At 52.6% G+C, this 20,411-nt stretch overlaps 1 protein-coding gene across 4 annotated transcripts in view; it reads right to left on the bottom strand.

The window, feature by feature from the left end:
• The window catches only part of INCENP (inner centromere protein), a 212,983-nt gene that overhangs the window by 12,826 nt on the left and 179,746 nt on the right, over positions 1 to 20,411 (bottom strand). The gene's annotated exons all lie outside the window — the stretch shown is intronic.

Genomic DNA, 20,411 nt, shown 5'->3' with positions numbered 1-20,411 from the left:
AACTTTCTGGTGGAGTGGGCTCTTGGTGGAATTGTTAGAGTGCGTTTAGCCTTAGCGTAACAGATCTGAATACATTTCACGATCCACCTAGCGATACCAGCTTTGGAAATAGCGTTACCCTTGTGGTGTGATGCAAAGGCAACGAAAACCTGCTTAGTCTTTCGAAAATCCTTTGTCCTGTCAATGTAGTACATTAGGGCTTTCTTAACGTCAAGGGTGTGGAGCATCCGCTCCGCCAGCGACTCAGGGTTTTGAAAAAACACTGGCAACTCAATTGTCCGGTTCATGTGGAATTGAGATACAACCTTGGGTAGAAATTTAGGGTTAGCGTGGAGCACCACCCTGTTAGCATGGACTTGGAAAAAAGGTTCTTGGATGGTGAGGGCCTGCAACTCACTAACCCTCCGTAGCGATGTAATTGCTACTAAGAAAGCCACTTTCCAAGTCAGAAACTGAAGCTCACAAGAGTGTAGTGGCTCGAAAGGAGGACCCATCAGCCTTGTAAGAACCACATTGAGGTTCCATTCTGGAGCTGGTGGTGTCCGTGATGGAATGACCCTTTTGAGTCCTTCCAGAAATGCCTTGATAGCAGGAACCTTGAAAAGTGATAGGTGTTGCCTATTCTGGAGGTACGCGGCCATCGCAGACAGGTGAATGCGGATGGAAGAATACGCCAAATTGCATTGGTACAGATGGAACAGGTAACATATGATGTTCTGAATGGAAGCATCCAGCGGGTTAATGTCGTGGTTTGCACAATAAACGACAAACCGCTTCCATACCTGACCGTACTCAGCAGGTATACACCCCTCCCTACACCTCCACTGCTAGACCACTTAAATGGGGAGTCCCACAGGGCTCCTCCTTGAGCCCGCTCTTGTTCAATGTTTACTTCTCCCCCTTGGCTAAACTGATTGCGCAAACTGGGATTAAATCCACCTCCTACGCTGACGACATTCAGTTACTCTTCACTTTTGATACCCCCACTGCCTCTGCCTTCGACCCATTGAAAAACTGTCAAAGAGACATCTCTAGCTGGATGGACTCCAATTCCCTCCGACTCAACGCTGGAAAGACAGAGATTCTGTTTTTTAACTCATCATCCCCTCTTGATTCTAATTTATGGTGGCCGGATGATCTCAGCCATGCCCCCACGCCTAAAGACTCGGTGAGAAACCTGGGAGTGCTCTGGGATAATCATCTCAGTTTTAACGCCCAGGTTCAAACAGTAGCAGCATCCTGTTTTGCTAAGATCAAGACAATTCGACGGCTCATCAACTACCTGCCGATGGACCGCCGTAAGACTGTGGTACAAGCCCTGATAATATCTCACCTGGACTACGCCAACGCACTATACCTTGGCATCATAGCAGGCCTATGCCACAAGCTACAGACTGTCCAGAATGCTGCTGCTCGGCTGGTGGAGAGAATTCCTGCCAGACATCACATCTCCCCACACCTCCGAAAACTCCACTGGCTCCCCATTTCCAAGAGATGTATTTTTAAGGCCATGACCCTGGCTTTCCGGGCCTCCAAGGGCAAAGGCTCGGCCCATCTGAAAAGCACTCTGAAACCGTATGTCAACACCAGGACATTACGCTCAAATTCCCTACTTCTGCTGGAAACCCCTAGATTTAAACGTACTCGCGCCGGAGGGAAAACATTCGAGGTCTGTGCCACTCGGTGTTGGAATAACCTCCCGGTTGCATTACGAGCCTGCCAAACCGAATTAGCATTCCGAAAGTCCCTGAAAACACATCTCTTCCCCATATAATGCCCCATTGGTGCCTAGCCTCCAAAGTTCCATGATTCATCAGCGCCGGGACGCCCCGTTGGGGCAGCTGTTGCGCTTTACAAAATACACAAAATAAATAAATTTAGCCGCATAACATGCTCTAGTAGTGGGCTTTCTTGCCTCCCGAATGATGTCCATGCAATCGGGGGGGAAGATTGAGGTAGCCAAACTCTAGGACTTCAGGAGCCAGGTCGCCAGGTTGAGCTGTTGCGGATCTGGGTGCTGAATGACGCCATGGCTCTGCGTCAGAAGGCTGGGTGTGAGATGAAGCCTTTGATGCGGTACCACGAAAAGTTCCAGAAACGTGGTGTACCATGGTTGGCGAGCCCACGTTGGAGCAACCAGGATGAGAGTCATCGAGTGCTGCCTGAGCTTGCGTGCCACCAGCGGTATCAGAGGTGCTGGGGGAAAAGCGTACGCAAATCTGCCTGACCAGTTCATCCATATCGCATTGCCCTGCGATTGCGGGTGTGGGAACCTGGCGGCAAAGCTTTGGCATTTTGCGTTCTCCCTTGTGGCGAACAGGTGTATCTCTGGATGACCCCACTTTCGGAAGTACGGTTGGAGTACTGATGGATGTATCTCCCACTCGTGCATTTGGTGGCTGTGCCTGCTGAGCAGGTCCGCCATCTGATTGTCTTTGCCTGGGAGATGTTCTGCCATCAGGAAAATGTTCCTTTGAATGGCCCACTTCCACATGCTCTGAGCCAGATGAGACAGCTGCGGAGTGTGTGCCCCCCTGTTTCTGAATGTAGTACATGGCCGTCATGTTGTCCGTCCGGATCAACACGACCTTGTTGCACAGATGTACTTTGAATGCCTTTAAGGCCATGAAGATCGCCATCAGTTCCAATACATTGATGTGCATCTTCCTTTGCTGTAGTGTCCATAGTCCCTGCACTGTGTAGTGGAGTACATGCGCTCCCCATCCCTGGAGAGAAGCGTCCGTTGTCAGGATAATCTGTGGTACAGGCTCTTGGAACGGTCGGCCCCTGCAAAGGTTTTGTGGATTCCACCAATGCAGAGAGTTGTAAGCCCGACCGCTCACCAACACTAGGTCTGTTAGCTGCCCGTGAGCCTGAGTCCACTGACGTGCTAGGCACTCCTGGAGCGGACGCATATGTAACCTCGCGTGCGGGACAATGGAGATGCAGGAGGCCATCATGCCTATCAACTGCATGAACACCTTCGCTGGAAGCGAGTGCTGAGGTCTGAATCGTTGGATCAGCGTCTGAATACTGGCGACTCTCACTGAATTTGGCTGCGCAGTGGCTGCCAGAGTGTTTATTGTCGCGCCCAGATACTCCCGTATGTGGGCGGGCTGGAGATGGGATTTTGGGTAATTCAGTGAGAATCCCAGATCGTGCAGGAGATGAATGGTGCGGGACACGTGGTCGGCGCACTGTTGTTCCGACTTTGCCTGAATGAGCCAGTCGTCCAGGTAGGGGTAGACGTGGATGTTTCGACGTCTTAGATGCGCCGCCACAGTCGCCAGGCACTTTGTAAAGACCCTGGGCGCTGTGGTGAACCCGAAAGGCAGAACCCTGAACTGGTAGTGCTGGTCTTGAATTGTGAACCTGAGGTACTTCCTGTGTGAAGGATGCAGGGGAATGTGAAAGTATGCATCCTTGAGATCCAGAGTAGCCAGGAAGTCCCCCTGCCGAAGCAGAGGGAGAACCTGCTGCAGCGTGAGCATATGGAAATGTTCTGACAGAATGTACCAGTTGAGGGGCCTGAGGTCCAGGATGGGCCTGAGGGATCCGTCCTTTTTGGAGATTAGAAAGTACAGAGAGTAAACCCCTGTTCCCCTTTCTTGCAGTGGAACGAGCTCTATTGCCCCTTTTTGCAGCATGACTTGTACCTCCTGCTGCAACAAGTGCAAGTGCTCGCCAGACATAGGACGGGTTCTTGGAGGTATGTTTGGTGGAGTGGAAGTGAGTTCCAGACAGTAACCGTATTGGATAAGAGATTTGACCCACCTGTCCGTGGTGATGGATTTCCACGCGGGCAGGAACTGCTGGAGTCTCCCCCCGACTGGTGGTGTGTGGTCGGGGGGCAGTGACAAGGCGTCACTGTTTGTTGGCGGTGGAGGACCTGGAGCTGTTATTTCCACGTCCTCTGCCTTTGACGTTGTTGCCCCGGTAACCACCTATACCCTTGTTGGTGTATGAGGTCTGGGTGTTGCTTTTATAGTATGGCGTGGATTGTGATGCCTGACCCCTTGAGGTGCCTCTGTTATTGGAGCGGCGAAAGGAACCACCCCGAAACTGTTGGGACTGCAGGGCCCCCATAGACTTAGCAGTGTCAGTGTCTTTTTTCATTTTTTCAAGGGTTGCATCCACTTCAGGCCCAAACAGGTGGTCTGGATTAACTGTTTGGTTTAAGATGGTTGTCTGTATGTCTGGTTTAAAGCCTGATATCCTAAGCCGAGCATGCCTACGCAGTAGCACGCTAGTGTTTATAGCTCTGGAGGCGGTATCAGCCACGCCCAGTGCGCACTTACATAGTGTGCCCTATCGTAGCGTACAAGTAGGGCTTGCGTGTTTGAAATGCGCCAAATATTAGCTGCCTGCGCAGCAATACGTTTTCCTGAGGCCTGAAAGATCTTTGATTCTTTGTCAGGGGGAGGAGCATCACCCGTGGTCTGCGAGTTCGCCTGCTTGCGTGCGTTGGATACAACCAAAGAGTCCAGTGGCAAGTCTCCCTTGATGTACGTTGGATCAGTGGGCGCTGCCTTGTATTTCCTGTCAATACGAGGATTGATGACTCTCGCCCGGGTGGGCTCCCTGAAAACCTCTGGCGCGTGCTTTAGCACTCCTTTGAGCATTGGCAATGTCTTGACAGTCTTTTCAGCCACCGAGAAAGTGTCAAACAGAAAATCGACATCCACTGGGTCCGCATGGAGGTCGACATCGTGATTGGCCGCAGCTCTCTCAATTAGAGCGTTGAAGGCCGCAGAGTCCTCTGTTGGGGAAGTTTTTGCAGCAAACAGCTGCGGCTCCTGTCCTGACTGAGGGTCCTCAGGGTCGCCTCCAGCAGACCATGGCTCATTGACCTCCTCTGGATCCGAGTACGCTCGATAATTGTACTCCTCCTCCTCGTCTCAGTCACCCTCCCCAGCGTTAGAGTGAGTGGGTGAGAGTTCGAGGCCTTGTGGAGATGCAGGCTCCATAGGGGCAGAAGTACCCGCAGAGTCCAACTTCTTTTTGAGTGGAATGCGAAAATGTTCCAACACTGGCTCCGGTGTGATCTTCCTTTCAAGGAGAGAGAGTTTGCCTGTGTTGGCGTTGATGACAACCTCTCGACGCTCTTCGCCAGCGAGTGGCTGGAGCCGAGGCTTCGGCACCACCAAAGATGCTTTAGGCGTGGACACCAGCTTCAAGGGCACCCCAGCCCCATGTTTCGGAGCGAAAGCCTTCGGCGTCGTCTTTGGCGGCAGCGTGAAGTGGATCGGCGTCTGCGCCTTCGCCGGTTTATGTGGAGGCTTCGGCGCCACATCCTTCGGTTCGGGAGCCACTGCATCCTTCCGAATGCGTTGAAGGGACTCTGTGACCTTCTTCGTAAAGGACGGCGCGGGTTGGACTGTCTCGAGCGAGTCCTCCGAGTCCTGATCCGGGTCAGTGATCAAAGGCACGGTCTTTGGAGCCGACACATCACCGCCCTTGGCTTTGTCGACCGGGATCGGCGCAGCCAGAGCTTTGGGGTCGTCCTGACGCTTCTTTGAGGCTTTTTTAGGGTCATCGACCTTCTTGGCGTCGACGTGGCCCTTCAGCGCGTCGACCATCTTCGGTGCCGACGCAGCCGCGTCGGGCGTCTTCGCCTTCGACACCGGTGTCTTCGGGTCGGCCATTTTGGCGTGGCTCTTGATCTCGGCGGCCATTTTGGACTTCTTCGGCGCCGAGGCCTCTGGAGCCTTTGGTCCCACCAGTGCGACTTTCACTTTCGGTTTCGATACGGATGGCGCGGATCCTGATGGCTTCACTTTCGGTTTCTGTACCGGGAGTGGCGCATTTTTAATGTCCGTGGCCGGGCCCGGAGGCGGGGCCGTGGGACGAGTATTGAGGTCTTGGGTAAGGCCCGAAGGCAATCCCTCGACCTGGGCCTTATGCTGGGGTTCGGCCCCAGAGTCAATATGAGGATGCTCCTCTTCCGAGCTATCCTCCACGGTGGCAATGGCCCCGTCGTCGTCCCCTACCTCCTCGACGACTTCCTCTAACTCTTCATCTCCCGCGTCGTAGTTCTCATCGTCCGACGCTGGCTCAGAGTCCGAAACTTCTTCAAAGATGTTGGCTGGGGGGGGGGGGGGGGGGGGGGGGGGGGGGTGCCGATAACTGGGCCTGCAGTCTCGCGGCCCGACGTAGCTTGAGAGTCTTCTTCGACCGGAACTTGGAGCAGGCCATACACCTGGCCTCGTCGTGGTCCGGCGACAAGCATCTGTTGCACACTGGGTGCACGTCGAGGTGCGAATACTTAGAGGCACACACCGGGCACCTCTTAAACGGAGTTCGTTCCATGTTGAAGTAGTCTGGAGCGTTGTGTAGGCCCGTCCGCGCCGACAGCACGCGGAAGGGCAGCAAGTGTTCGGAGCCGATAAATAAGCAAACCCGAACGATGGACAATACCGACGCGAGTCCTAAAGACCTTTTGGTCTCAAGTTAGGAAACTTTTACAACTATCGATTCCGACAGAGGGAACCGAAACACATCCGAACCCAATGGCGGAAAAAAACAATCTGGGGATGGAGGCGATGCCCATGCGCACTGTAGTCCAAGGGAGGAGCCACCTAACTCGTGATACTTCGAAGACTCTTCCAGGACAACAATGTGCAATCATCCGGACCCAACACTAGGCGGCGATCTATGCACAGATAGGAATTCAGCAGCCCACATGCCTCGAACCAGCTGGCTTCACATGCCAAAAGAGTTTAGCCTAAGACTGCTTTGTCCTTTTCTGAGGCTGAGTGTTTGGAGGAGGAGGAAGAGGCTGGACGTCCTAGAGGACAAGCTCTTGGTTTACCCCTGTACGACCTGTACAACGGATTCTGCTGCTGCTGACCTTGCCGATCGGAGCAAAAGGAAGAGCGTCCGAATCCTCTGAACTTTCTGGTATAAGAACCCCTGGTCTGAAGCCCTAAAGATTTGGCAGTAGCCCTACTGTCCTTAAATCTCTAAAGCTGTATCAGCATTTTTCCCCAAGAGTCCAACACCATCACAGTGCAGATCCAACAAAGCAGCTTGAACATCTGCCGAAAAATCTGAAGATTTCAGCTAAGCTGATCTTCTTGTGGCAACCGCAGTACTCATGATGCGTGCCACCGAATCCGCAGTGTCTAGTCCACTTAGTATCACCTGGCGAGCCGCTGCCTGTGCATCTGTCAACACCTCCTCAAAATCCTACCTGCTGTCAACAGGGATCTTAGGTGCCAGAAGACGCAGTGTATCCATGAGAGCATGCACATATCTCCCCATAAGGCAAGGGGCATTGGTGGATTTTAATGCCATACTCGCGGAAGAAATGGTCTTTTTTGCAACCTGATCTTGTTTCTTGGCATCCTTATCCCCAGGCACTTGAGGAAATGCACCCACAGTTTTTTTGGAACAGGCTGCCTGGATTACTAAACTTTCAGGTGAAGGAGGAGAAGTCAGAAACGCAGAGTCTTCAGGAGCGACCCTGTACCTTCTTGACACACCCTTGGAAACTGCTGGTGCTGTAAGAGGCTTTTTCCAAACCTCTATAATAGCCTTCGTTAAGGCTTCATTAAAGGGGAGCAACGGTTCCACCACAGAGCTGGGTGAATGCAGAACCTCAGTCAGTAGATTGGACTTAAATTCTACTGTAGGTAGAGTCAAATTCAAAAGTTCCGCTGCCTTCCTTTATAATCAAGTGATAAGGCTGAACGTCTTTTGAAGGGGCATCAGACACAGATGGTAACTCCCACTCGGGAGAAAACTCAAGGCCACTAGCCTCCGCCAGATTCTCGAAACAGTCATCCTCAAGATCACCTTCCATTTCAGCTTGAGCCTCTGTATATCTCTGCTCCTTCATGAGGCGCTGAGCCTCCCTCCTGGACCTTTCCTTCACACGTCACACCGTCGGATCCACCAACGACTCCGACGGAGCTGGCGTCGGTATCGAATCCGATGGCATAGTGGGTTAGTCTTGGTCGACTCGGAGCAGTCGACGTCGGTATTGGCGTCGTCTACCTCGGTGGAGCCGGGTATTGCCACGGCGGTGTCTGAGCCGCAATAAATGGAGCCGGAGCATAGGAGTGTGGAACCCCTAAATTGAAGGCTAGTGGACCCATGGGACCCGAAGGTGCGCCAGAGGGGTACCAAGCCCTTAAAAATACGCCATACATAGCGTTCAAAAACGCTGATGGGTCTTGGCCTGGGGCAGGAAAAGGTGTCTGAAGACCCTCAGGCTGGCCTTGAGGTGGTTCTGAATTCGGCTCTTCCACAGACGCAGAATCCTCACCCACAGGAACTTCTTCCTCATCCTCTTGAGCCGGGGACGGTGCCGGAGATGGAACCGGAGACGGCGACTGAACCTGCGACTCCGAAGGCAAAGCCTCACCTTCAGGACCCAAGTCCTCCTCCGGAGGAATCACCTTGGAACGTACCTTCTTGGGTGACTTCGACCTAGAGTCAGAATCCCTACCGGGGTGACGTCGGGACTCATGTCTTCTTTTCTTATGCTTCTTCTTTGACTTCGAAGCATGATCTGATGATGACTTCGAAGTCGACTCTGCTCGAGGCCTTGATCTCGAACTCGCTCTTCTCGAACGAGACCTCGAAGACTTTCTTTCCATGTCACCTTTCAGCTTCGCCACCAGTAGTTTGGCCTCTCTCACACAGAGCCTTCGGGTTCATCTTCCGACATGAATATCCATCGACATCATGGTCCGAACTTAGACACCAGATGCACTCTTCGTGCGGGTCAGTGGTTGACATTTTCCCACATTCTCTGCAAGGCTTGAAACCGGTTTTCTTTGTCGACATCGTGAAGGACACAAAGAAACAGGAAAGTGAAGAAAATAGCAACAAAGTTACTAAAAGGCGACAGATTACCCGACACAGTTAGCGTCGACGACGCGGAAAAAAGGAAACTGATGTCATCACGCTGGCGTGGGCCTATTGTAGTGTCGGTGACGTCAGCGGAGTCACGTGCGATGCCGTGACTCTATGACGTCGTCTAAGTCGGCGCGAAGCTACAAAAAGAATTTCCGAATGTTGCTGACGCAAGGGGATATTCACATGGTGAGGAATCCACTGGCAGATGTATCTATCAGAAAGGTCCATTTGCAGTGTACCCCACTTCCAGAATAGTTCCTTTATTTCCTGCTGGTTGAGCTCCCATTCGTGGGATGTGAACGCCTGCCTGCTGAGTCTGTCTGCTTCCTTGTCCTTCCCTGGGAGATGCATTGCTAGTAGGTCTATTCTTAGTGGAATGGGCCCATCTCCATACTTCCTGTATAGCCCTGATGGTGCCACTGATTGAGATCAGAGGGCTAAGCACATGACAAGACTCTTAGGAAAAATACATTAAGTTGCACAAATCACAATGGTGCCCTAGGGGCACGACAAACCATATACTAAGTAAATGGTATAAGGAAATCGATGAAAGGAAAGGAGCTGTCCAGAGGCTGTAGGATCGCTGGGACTACACTACCCTAACCGTAGGTAAGTAGCAGGAGGCCCATGGGACGCGTGTGCAGTGTGAACTCACACGCGAGATGCGTAACAAAGTCAATGGACAGTACAAATTACGAAAAGGTAAGTATTTGACTGTTCCGACTAGCAAGGACTAAAACGACTGGAAATCTGGACACCGAAATGCTCTTGTTACCTCACCCACGGGCTGCGGGTGCATAGGTGTCAAAGTGTTGGGTTTCCGCGTTGAAGTCTATGGAGCCTGGAAGAAAAGATGCTGCAGGCGGCCAGAAGGAAGATGTCCGGAGCGACCCAAGGGTGGATAGAGGAAGATGAAGACCTGAAAGCAGAGGGGACAATGTTCACAGTCACTAGCCAGTGACTGGGGTGGAACCAGGAAGGAACCAGATGCTGTTGTCGTGATCAGGTGAAGAGTGGACGCTTGACTCTGCAGCCATGTGGTCCAGGAGGTGTCTTGGGACGACCAGGATGGAGGCACGAGCTGTCCCAAGCAGGCTCTCGTCGTCGGCGGTGTTGGTTCCGGATTCGGCATCAACAGGCCTTGGCAAAGGCAACCCACGCACTGAGTGGAAAAGTCATCTGGTGCGGACCAGGAGGGTCCGGGGTGCTTCTCCTCTGCAGGGAAGCAGGGGCCAGTCTGGAGCAACCAGACCAGCGGTGTGGTTTTCAAGGATCGTCGTCTAGGAGGCTACTAGCCAGCCGGCAAGTGACCAGACAACGCGTCGAGCAGCAATCAAGCAAAAGGGCCCCACGCAGATCTCGTGGATGCTGGAGGGCTGATCTGTGCAGGAGCTGCTCGGGGCTGGGGCTTCTCAATCCCCAAAGCACTTTGTCGAGGATGCCTCTGAAGTTGTGCAGGAAGCGAAGTTCAGTTTCTCCAAGATGGCCGGTCCCACGTGTCTCGTCGCACCCACGGATCTCAGCTGTGCTGCAGATGTAGGTAGAGGTCGGAGAGGTCTGGAAGTCTGGTTCCACCGGGAAGGGCGACAAAGTAAACCGCTAGGACGCTTGATGGTGCCTGCTTGTGCAGGGTGGTCACTCCTTGGCCACAAGGGAGATTTCTTCAGTCTTCTGTGGAGCAGAACGTCGAAGTCCAGAGTTTCTTCTTGTAGAGTTTCAAATCAGAATTAATCTAACGTGGAATGGGACCAGCTCCTACCTTTATTCTCCTAAAGGGGGGCTGTACTATCACTAGGTCCCTCCTATCGGTGGGACCTGGAAGGGGGGTGGTTACACCCCCTATCCTTTGTCCGGTTTCGCGCCAGAGCTGGGGCTGGAGTGCCCCAGCAACTGGTTTGAACCGGTGTATGCACAGCGCACCTTGTGTGCCCCAGGCATGTCTCATTCCTTTCAGGCCTGTCCTACCTAATACACAAAATCCTGTCTGGGGTGGTGCTAGCACCTCCCAAGGCAGGAAACCCTTTGTCCAGGCCTCCCTCGATGGAAGGACTCCCAGCAGCAGGAGGTCAGACTTGTGTCTGTGGTGGCAGCATCCATTTTGTGATGTTGAGGCTCGAGTTAACTTTAACCGGGGTTCTCAGTTACATACATGTCGTGTCCCTCTAAAAGGGTGGAATGCTACCCCCGTCGCCAGAACTGGCGAGGAGGTAGTATTCCAATTCGTATGACACCTTACTCGGCATATTTTGATAATGCTATGCCAAAGTTAGCAATAACCGTGAGGATTATAATGCACTTAAGAGTATATGGTATAGCGTTATCATGGAAACCGCTAAAGGACGTGGTTCCGAAAGCTGCAGACAGGCTCAGCTCATGCTAGAGCACCATCTCACATAATTCCAAGCACTCTGCCTCCAGGATAGTTAAGGCCTGCCATAGGAGTGACTTGTAGGAGTATACGTGTCCATTTTAGGTTTAGATATAGGTATACTATATCTAAAGCAAAGGGTGACTACACCATCTTGCCCCAGCTGATTGATCAGCCAGTTGTGTCAGATTTGGATGGCAAATACATGCTGCAGCCCCTGGTAGGCCTTGGGTTTACTTATGCCCTGGGTATCTATGGTACACTGTAGAAGGACTTACAAGAGTTACCCAATACCAATTGGTAAATGCACCTCAAGTATATGGATGTCAATTTAGAGAGAGAACAGCTAGGCTGTGGGTCTGATTAGCAGGCCCACAGCCAGGGAAAGCCGTAAACCAGTGAAGCAAAAAGCCAAAATCTGGGGTGACCATAGGATTGCAGACCCTACTCTCCTACTGGTCTCATGTGGAGGCGAATATTTGGGACCAGGTGTATGCATGATGCCATCATTCCCATTAATTTGCTTATTCCTCACTCTCAGAGGTTGCCCCTTGTGGTAAAGAGTTGTCTCCTTCAGTATTGCCAAAGTTCTTTGTGCTGGGGAACGCTTTTCCCTGTATGGTGTTGATCTCTGCCCCTAAGAATATCTATTTTTTCCGGTTCTATTGAGGACTTTCCCCAATGGATTAAAAACCCCAGTTCGATTAGCATTTGCATTACTTGCTGGATGGGTTGTTTGCATTGGCTGTAAGAGCTTGCCTTTACAAGCCAGTCGTCTATATAGGGGTATACATGTAAACTTGCCTTTTAAGGTTCACTGCTACCGCTGCTAGGCATTTTACAAACACCCTCTGTGCTTAAGAAACGTAGATCCAGAATAGGTCTAAACGTTTCGTCCACTTTTGGTACGAGAAAATAGTTGGAGTAAACCTCTTGGTTTCTTTCCTTGTACGGCACTATTTCTATTGCCTCCTTGTTGAGGAGTTCCTGCGCCTCTAGTAGCAAGAGCGGAAGTTCCTATGCAGAGTGCACCTTGTCGTTTGGCCTTTTGTTTTTCTAGCTCAATACAATAGCCATATTGTATGAGGTTTAGTATCCATTTGTCTGTTGTGACCTTCCTCCATTCCTAGAAGTCCCTTATCCTGTCTCCTACTGGTGTTAAATGTGTTTGAGGAACTGTTTGTCTTGTAGAATCAGTTTTTTGGTTTTGTCTTCGGTTTTGATGCCCCCCTCTGAGTGTTGCCTGGGTGGGTGTTTGGCTGTGCATCTGAAAGAAACAGGTTAGTGTTAGATTCCTTACCTTGGGTCTGCGAACCAAGATCACACCAGAAAGTCCTGGAGAACGGAAAGGCTGAAAAAGCCATCTCTCCAAACTTGGCTATCCAGGCAATAGTAACTAGCAAACGTGTGCAGCGAAGCAAACGTAGCTGCCTGCCAGATGTCCTGCAAGGGGAACCCCCGACCCAGGGCAGTAGTAGCCGCCTTGGCCCAAGTGGAATGGGCGCGCAGCCCAACAGGAGTCTCCTTTTTAGCCAAGGAGCAACAGACCTTGACGCACAACACGACCCACCGAGAGAGGATTCGTTTGTGCACCACCCGTCCCTTCTTCGCGTCCACGTAACCAACAAATAGTTGGTCGTCAATCCCGGAACTGGCGTGTGCGATCACAGTTGAAGGAGAGCGCACGTTTTGGGTCCAGACGGTGGAGCCTCTCTTACTCTTTCGAGGGATACGGAGGCAGAAAGTAGGTGGGCAAGGTTATGGACCACCCGATGTGAAAGGCGATAACTACCTTGGGCAGGAAAGAAGGACACGTTCTTAAAACAACCTTGTCCGGATGGACGGAAAGGAGTCTTAGACAGCCCCCCAGGATATAGCGGCATGAATTAGCAAATTTAGCGGCACAAAAATGGAAATTTAGCGGCACAAATATGGAAATTTAGCGGCATTTTATGTGGCCATTTTTCCTACAACAAACACAAATATCTTACTTTTTTTGTTATTTAACATGAAGCACACGCACACACCCCCACACACCTTCTACCATCTCTCTCCTTTCTACCCGCTCTCGTGCCCTCTTCTCTCTTCCCCTTCTGTTTCCTCACTCCCTCATCTTCGACCGCTCTCTTCCTCTCTGTCCTCTTTCTCCATTCTCTCTCCCACATTTCTGTCTGTCTCCCTCTTTCGCTTTTCTCTATCTCTTTATCACCCCCTTTCTCCCCTCCCCCTCTCGCCCGCCTCTTTCCTTCATGTCCCCTTCCTATCACCCACACCTTCTCTTTGCTTCTTCGCTCTCCCCATTTTTCCAACTCCTCTCTCCTCCTTATCCTCTTTCCTTCCCCTGCCTTACCTTCACCTCGATTGTGCTTATCTCCTGCTTCTCTCTCGCTGCTCTCCCACCTCTTTCCCAATTATCTCTCTCGCTTTCTCTCCCACTCCTTTTTTCTCTCTCTCCTTACCCTGTCCCTCACTGACCTCTCTCCTTCTCACTGATCTTTCTCACTGCCCTTTCTTTCCCTCTCTCTCCCTCATTCACCTCTATCTCTCCCTCTCTTTCTCACATCACTCTGAAAATAATCCTCTTTCCTCTCCTTTCTCCTCACCCCGTCCTCCATATGTCGCACCCCATCTCCTTCTGTTTCTTTTCCCTTTCTCTCTCCCTCTCTCTGATTCCGTTTCCTCTTTCTCTCCCTCCACTCTCCTTTTCCTCACTACCCGCTAGCTCTGTATCTCTTACCCTCTCTCTTTCTTCTCAATTCCCCTTGTTCTCCTTACCCATCCTCTCCCTCCCTTCTCTCATTCTCATCCCCTCTCCCGCTCTGTTTCCCTTTCCTCTCTCCCTCCACTCTTTCCCCTCACTTCGTTCTCTCCCATTTTGTATCACATACCCTCTCTCTTTATCCTCACTTCCTTCTCTTCCCCTCTTCCCACCCTGCTCTGTAACTCACCCCCTCTTCTTGTTTCTCTTTCCTGTGTCTCTCCCTCCATTCTCTCTCCTCACCTCTCCCTGTTTTGTATCTCGTAACCCCCCCCCCCTTCCATAAGACAACTACTGCCTATCCCTCCCCCGGGTGCTACAAACTGCTTGCCAATGCTTAATGTTTCCAGCCTCATTTGCCACCCCTTACAAATGAGCTCCCAATATCACTCCTCCGATTGCCTCGCTTCTGAAATGGAAAAAAAAAACAAAAGCAGCTGTTCTGCCGTTCGAAGCCATCCTGGGTTTATTTAGGCGCTTCCATTACAACCTGAACGTGGACGCGCTGCTCGGAGCAGGAAGCTCGCCTGTTGGGCCAAAAAAGGCTTTGTCTGCGCCCAGCAGGCGAGACGAGCCGCCGCGTTCATTATCACCCGCAGCATTATTAAGAATCCTTCATCAGGCCCCCTAATATCCGGCTGCAGAAGAGGGTGCAGTTAAAACCCTTGCTCACAGTTAAATCACTACCGTACCTCATGCCTGTCTGAGAGCCTGCCGTGGTGCACCACGCGATCATGTGATGCATCTTTGCGACCTAGTCAGACCCCCCTCGACCTCCTCGCTCCTTCTCGCCGCGAAATCTAAGGCGGAAACGGCAAATTTCGCGAGCTTTTGCCCAAATATCGCGGCACTTCCACAGATCGGCTGATTTCGCGATTTTTTTGCAAATCGCGAAATCGCGATAAGCTGGAGGGTCTGCTTAGAAGATAAAGCCTGGAGCTCGCTCACTCCCCTGGCCGAGGTGATGGCAACCAGGAATGCAGTCTTGAGAGTCAGAGGAAGAGGGCAATTGTTAAGTGGCTCGAAAGGAGCGCACATCAGATAGGTTAGAACAAGGTTCAAGTCCCACTGATGCACCACGAAAGGAACAGTGCCCTTCAAAAATCTATTTACAACAGGGGACTTGAAAAGAGAAGGCTGATCAGGAAGCCTCGAGAAGCAGAGAGGCAGAGAGGTAGCCCTTAAGAGTGCCCAGAGAAGAGCCCTGCTGGGCAAGAGAAAGAAGGAAGAGGAGAACCTCTGAAAGGGGGGCAAAGAGTATCCACAGCCTTTGCTGTGAACCATACCACAAATTTGTTCCACCTGCAGTCGTATACAGATTTTGTGGAGGGACGCCTGGCTGCCAGAATCACATCACTGACTTCAGGAGGCAAGTCAAATGGCCTCAACAGTCACCGCTCAATCTCCACGCATGGAGGTGGAGGACCGTCCCCTGCTGCTGCAACAGAAGGTCCTCCTGAAGAGGCAGACAAATCGGGGGGGGAGGGGGGGGGGGGGGGGGGGGTGATCAACTGACATGCTGAGTTGCTCAGGATACCAGTATCTTCGTGCCCGTTCGGTACCCACAAGGATGACTTGTGCCCGGTCGCGCCTGATCTTCAGCACTCTGGCAGAAGTGGTAAAGGCGGGAAGGCGTACAACAGACCACAGATCCACTCGCGACGAAAAGCTTCTCCGAGTGAGTGCCGCCTTGGAAATTCCAACACGTAGAACGGATGACATTGCGCGTTCTCTTCCGTGGCGAATAGATCTAACCAAGGCTCTCCTCACTGCTGAAAGAGGCCTTGCGCCACATCAGAGTTCAGACGCCATTCGTGATCCATCATGCACCGGATTCTGAGTTTGTCCGCCCCGGCGTTTAGGGAGTCTGCCAGGTGTTGAACCACCAGGGTGACGCCCTGGTGTTCCAGCCATTGCCAGAGGCGCAGAGCCTCCTGACAAAGGGTCCACAACCCCACCCCGCCCTGTTTGTTGCAGTACCACATGGTGGTGGTGTTATTGTCTGTGAACACCTGCACTACACTTGCCCGGACAGAGGGAAGGAATGCCTTCAGTGCAAGACGGATCGCCCGCAGCTCCAGAAGGTGTATGTGGAGCCGGGACTCCACCGGAAACCAGAGGCCTCTGATCTCCATCCCCCCATGTGGACACCCCATCCCAGTAGGGACGCATCCATCACCACTACGTGCTCCGGTTGGGGTAGGGAGAGAGCTCTGCCGCTGACCCAATCATGGTTCGTGAGCCACCACTGCAACTGTCTTGCAGTGCCCTCCGAGATCAGACATGGTCGGACAGATTGCCCTGATGCTGTGCCCACTGAAACTTCAGGTCCCACTGCAGAGTCCGCATCCGCCACTTGGCGTGATGCACCAGAATGATGCAGGAGGCCATCAGCCCCAGGAGCCGCAGCGTCAATGTGACCGAGACTCAGGATAAAGGCTCTAAGATCGGAGCCTGAATATCCTGAACCCGCTGTTCGGTACTGCTCCAATGAAGAGGAGCTTCTGAGAGGGGCATGTGTGACTTCGGCACGTTGATGGAGACCACCAGCGAGTGCAGGAGGTCGGCCGTAGACTGGCGGTGGGAGACGACTGCCTGTGGAGAGCCTGCCTTCAACAACCAATCGTCGAGATAGGGGGAAGACTGAAACCCCTAATCTGCGCAGATGAGTTGCGACCACCGCCATCACTTTGGTGAACACCAGTGGGGCGCTGTTAAGGCCGAAGGGGAGCACGGTAAACAAAGTGCTCATGGCCTACTGTGAACCGCAGGTAACGCCGGTGGGCCGTCAGGACGGGGATGGGGAAATATGTGTCCTGCAACTCCAACGCCACCATCCAGTTTTCTGGGTCCAGGGCAGTTAGAACCTGAGCCAAAAAGTCAGCATCTTTAACTAATCCTTCTGGAGGAATTAGTTGACGCTCCGTAGGTCCAAGATAGGGCGTAGGCCTCCTTTGCCCTTCTTAAGTACCAGAAAGTAGTGGGAATAGCAACCACGTCCTAGTTCTGGCCCAGGAAAGCGCTCGACGGCCCCCTTGGCCAAGAGGGCCATAACTTCCTCCTGAAGAAGTCGCAAGTGATCCCCTGACATGCGGTGGTACTGCGGTAGCATGGCGGGAGGGGTCGCCTCGAAGGGGAGGAAGTAGCCCCTTCGGACGATTTGCAGCACCCACCTGTCTGACGTGATGGAGCGCCAGTGAAGGAGGTGATGCACTGCAGCAGCACTTCCGCAACTGTATACCACAGGGAGTGGAAGTTACAGCCCAAAAGGCAGGCAGTGTTGACAGACTGCAACCCCAAACTCAGTGAGGAGAACTGTTTCTTGCCGAACTGGTCGCGCCTTTCGGATTCCCGATCTGGAGGGGCGGTCGGGAATGCGGTCTCGAAGGTTGAGGCCTAGATCACCAGGCTCTACGGGGTGGGGTGAACGGACAGGAAACTGATGTCGCCCGGAACCAGGAAGTGGCATGGGGCCACGTTCCGATCTACAGGGAGGTCTGTAGAGGGCTTGGACCAGGTGCCCAATAGAACATCCGTGAGGGCTTCGTTGAACGGCAGGAGAGGCTCATAGGAGCTTGCCTGCGGTTTGAGCTCCTCAGTGAGGAGGTTAGTCCTCACAGCCGCGACTGGGAGCTCATGAGCCAAGGCCTTGGCTGCCCTAGTCTACACCACACTGTAAATAGCCTCCTCCTCCGTAGCCATGGTAGGAGGGGAGACATATCCAGTGTCTGGCGAAGTGTCCAGACCACTGGCCTCCCCCAGTTAGTCTGTCCAGTCCTGGCTAAACTGGCACTGCAGTGCCAGAGGGTCCTCAGACAGCTCCCAGTCCCCCTCGTCATCCATCTCCTGACAGTCAGGAATAAATGATGAAGCCGGGTCATCCGTGAAGGGCTCACCGATCGGCGTCGAAGACAGCGCCGGTCCAACACCGGATCCGGACCAGGGACGACACCCTTGGTGACGGCGCCAGCGGAGGGGTCATAAGGTCGACCGTCGTCATCACGGATCCAGGCCTGGATCCTGAGGAAACCTGCGGCGTCGGGACCGGAGTCGTCGATGACACCAGGGTTGAAGCACCCGCCGGCGCTGGGGCTGCCAGCCCGCTCGGGCTCTGACGGACCCACGGGGCCTGACAGAGGGAAGCGCGACCTCATGGCCGCGAGGAAGGCGCCGATATCCTCCGGCGTCGCGTGCAGCCCAGGGACCGGAAGGTGTGGAGCTGGACGCGGCGCTTGCAGCTCTGGCTGAGCCGCGGTGTCGCCCGAACCCCCCGGCCGCATAGGGCGAGCGCCAGGGGGAGTCAGAAGAGCGATGTCGCTTCTGCAACTTCTTGTGCCTCTACTTACCTGAGGACTTGGAGCCAGACGAGTAGTGTAGACTCGCCGAGCTGTGATGACTCTGGCCCCGCGACCGGTCCGTCGACCTCCTCCTGGAACGGTCCCTCGACCTCCTCCTGGACCGGTCCCTCGACCTCCTCCTGGACCGGTCCCTCGACCTCCTCCTGGACCGGTCCCTCGACCTCCTCCTGGACCGGTCCCTCGACCTCCTCCTGGACCGGTCCCTCGAGCGGCACGGGGCCGACTGCTGGATCTAGAGGCGCTTACGGGACCGCTCCTGCCAAGCCTTCGACGTCAAGGCCCGGCAGTCGGGGCACAACTTGTCATCGTGGCTGGCCCCGAGGCAATAAAGGCACAGACGGTGGGGGTCGGTAACAGACATCACGCGGTTACAGTTGTCACAGGGTTTCAACCCGGGCATCCCTATCGGAACCGGAGTCCAGAATCGACTCGAGAAGATCCAAAACAGCTCAAAAATTGACTAGGAGTACTGCTCTTCCCGGATCTACGCTTGCTGGTGCAGAAAAAAGAACTGACGACAGCGCGAGAGGGCGGCGTCTAAGTACTCCGACGACATCCCAGCGACCATGACGCAGACGACAGACACGGAGCCGCAGACAACACCTACCGACGCGCAGGGGTACTGTTACGCAAAACTTTCCGGATCCGGTCTGACGCCTGGGGATATTTTAAGGTAAGGAATCTAACACTAACCCGTTTCTTTCAGATTGTGGTGTTCTGAATACCTGTCACCTTTGTTCCCCTTCACTGGGCATTAGAAGTTAGATTCCAACCACTGACATACAATAGTAGGCACACAGACCCCAATTCATTTACCAATGTTACAAATGTGGAAAAGAACACATTTTAAAATTACAACTTAATGTTACTGAAAAGGTAAAGCCGTGGGAGGAGGGTATTTGGGGACTGGGGGGCAGGCAGCAACGGAGCACCAGCAGTTTGTACTTTGCTTAAGAAAGTGCCCCACACACTGGACTCCACTAGCTTATATTGTAATGAAACCTATTGTGCATTGCTGTTTTGCCGTAAATCACGTAACTGCCTGAAGCAAGTATAAATATTAATTTAAAGACTGTTCACAAACCTACGGTCAACAAAACACAACAAGCGGTCTTCAAAAAGAAGACGGTGGAGCAAGTGGGCAAGGAAACAGGCGGAGCAAGTGGGCGAGGAGAGAGAGAGAGGGTTATGAGGTAGGGAGCAGAAGTGAGACTGCGAGTGGTGCGCGTGCGCTTACCTCAAACAAAAGTGACAGCGCAAGGATGTCGAGCCAGGAGAGCAGTCTGCTCTTTTTCTAAGCACATACTCGCGCTTGTGGTGCACCGCTGCGCAATCCTGCAAGCTGTATGCCGCCACAAGCATGTGCTTGGAAAAAGAGCTGCAAGACGGCTAAAGGTCTCCTATGCAGTGCATGCGCACTGCGTAGGCGAGACCTAAAAAGGAGCGATTGGGTGTACTCCCTGGCCTATAGCCACTCCAGAGCCAGGAGGATCATCTTGGTTGTGGATTGTGAAAACTTGACAACATCCAGGATCAGTGGAAATAGACAGAAAAGCGTAAAGAATTCTGCCTTATCAATTGATCGATAGGGCATTTTCCCTAGTCCCTGGCTGGAAGAATCGTGATGTTAAGCCTCTTTGGGAGTGTTCTAGAGAGTGCTTTTGCCCGGTTGGCTAAACTTTTTATTTCTTCTATTTTTCTTTTCTAAAAGGACAGATAGGCTATACATCTTATTGTTCACTGCCATTCAGTCTACAATAGTAACACATTGCTTAATTTTAGTACCATGTGACTCCAACTTAGAAGATGGGTAATGATTCAAGCATGTGAATCTATGAAAGATCCAATACTGTAAAATTATGTGGCAGATTGAAATTCAAGATACCCAACATTACAAAGAAATTATATTGAACCATTTGCAGTGGATCCAGCTGGTATGTGGTGATTTGGAGGTGGCTCTCTTCACTGACACATTCCTCAAGTTTCTACTCATTACATTTAGAGCCTGGATCTTAAGACCAATGCCAGATTACTAATTTCTGCAAGACTGGAGTATGGGAAG

Source organism: Lissotriton vulgaris, chromosome 2_1 (assembly GCF_964263255.1).
Source record: "Lissotriton vulgaris chromosome 2_1, aLisVul1.2, whole genome shotgun sequence".
Taxonomy (NCBI): Eukaryota; Metazoa; Chordata; class Amphibia; order Caudata; family Salamandridae; genus Lissotriton; species Lissotriton vulgaris.
The sequence above is the reverse complement of the archived record's forward strand: the minus strand, read 5'-3'. Positions and strand labels throughout refer to the sequence as shown.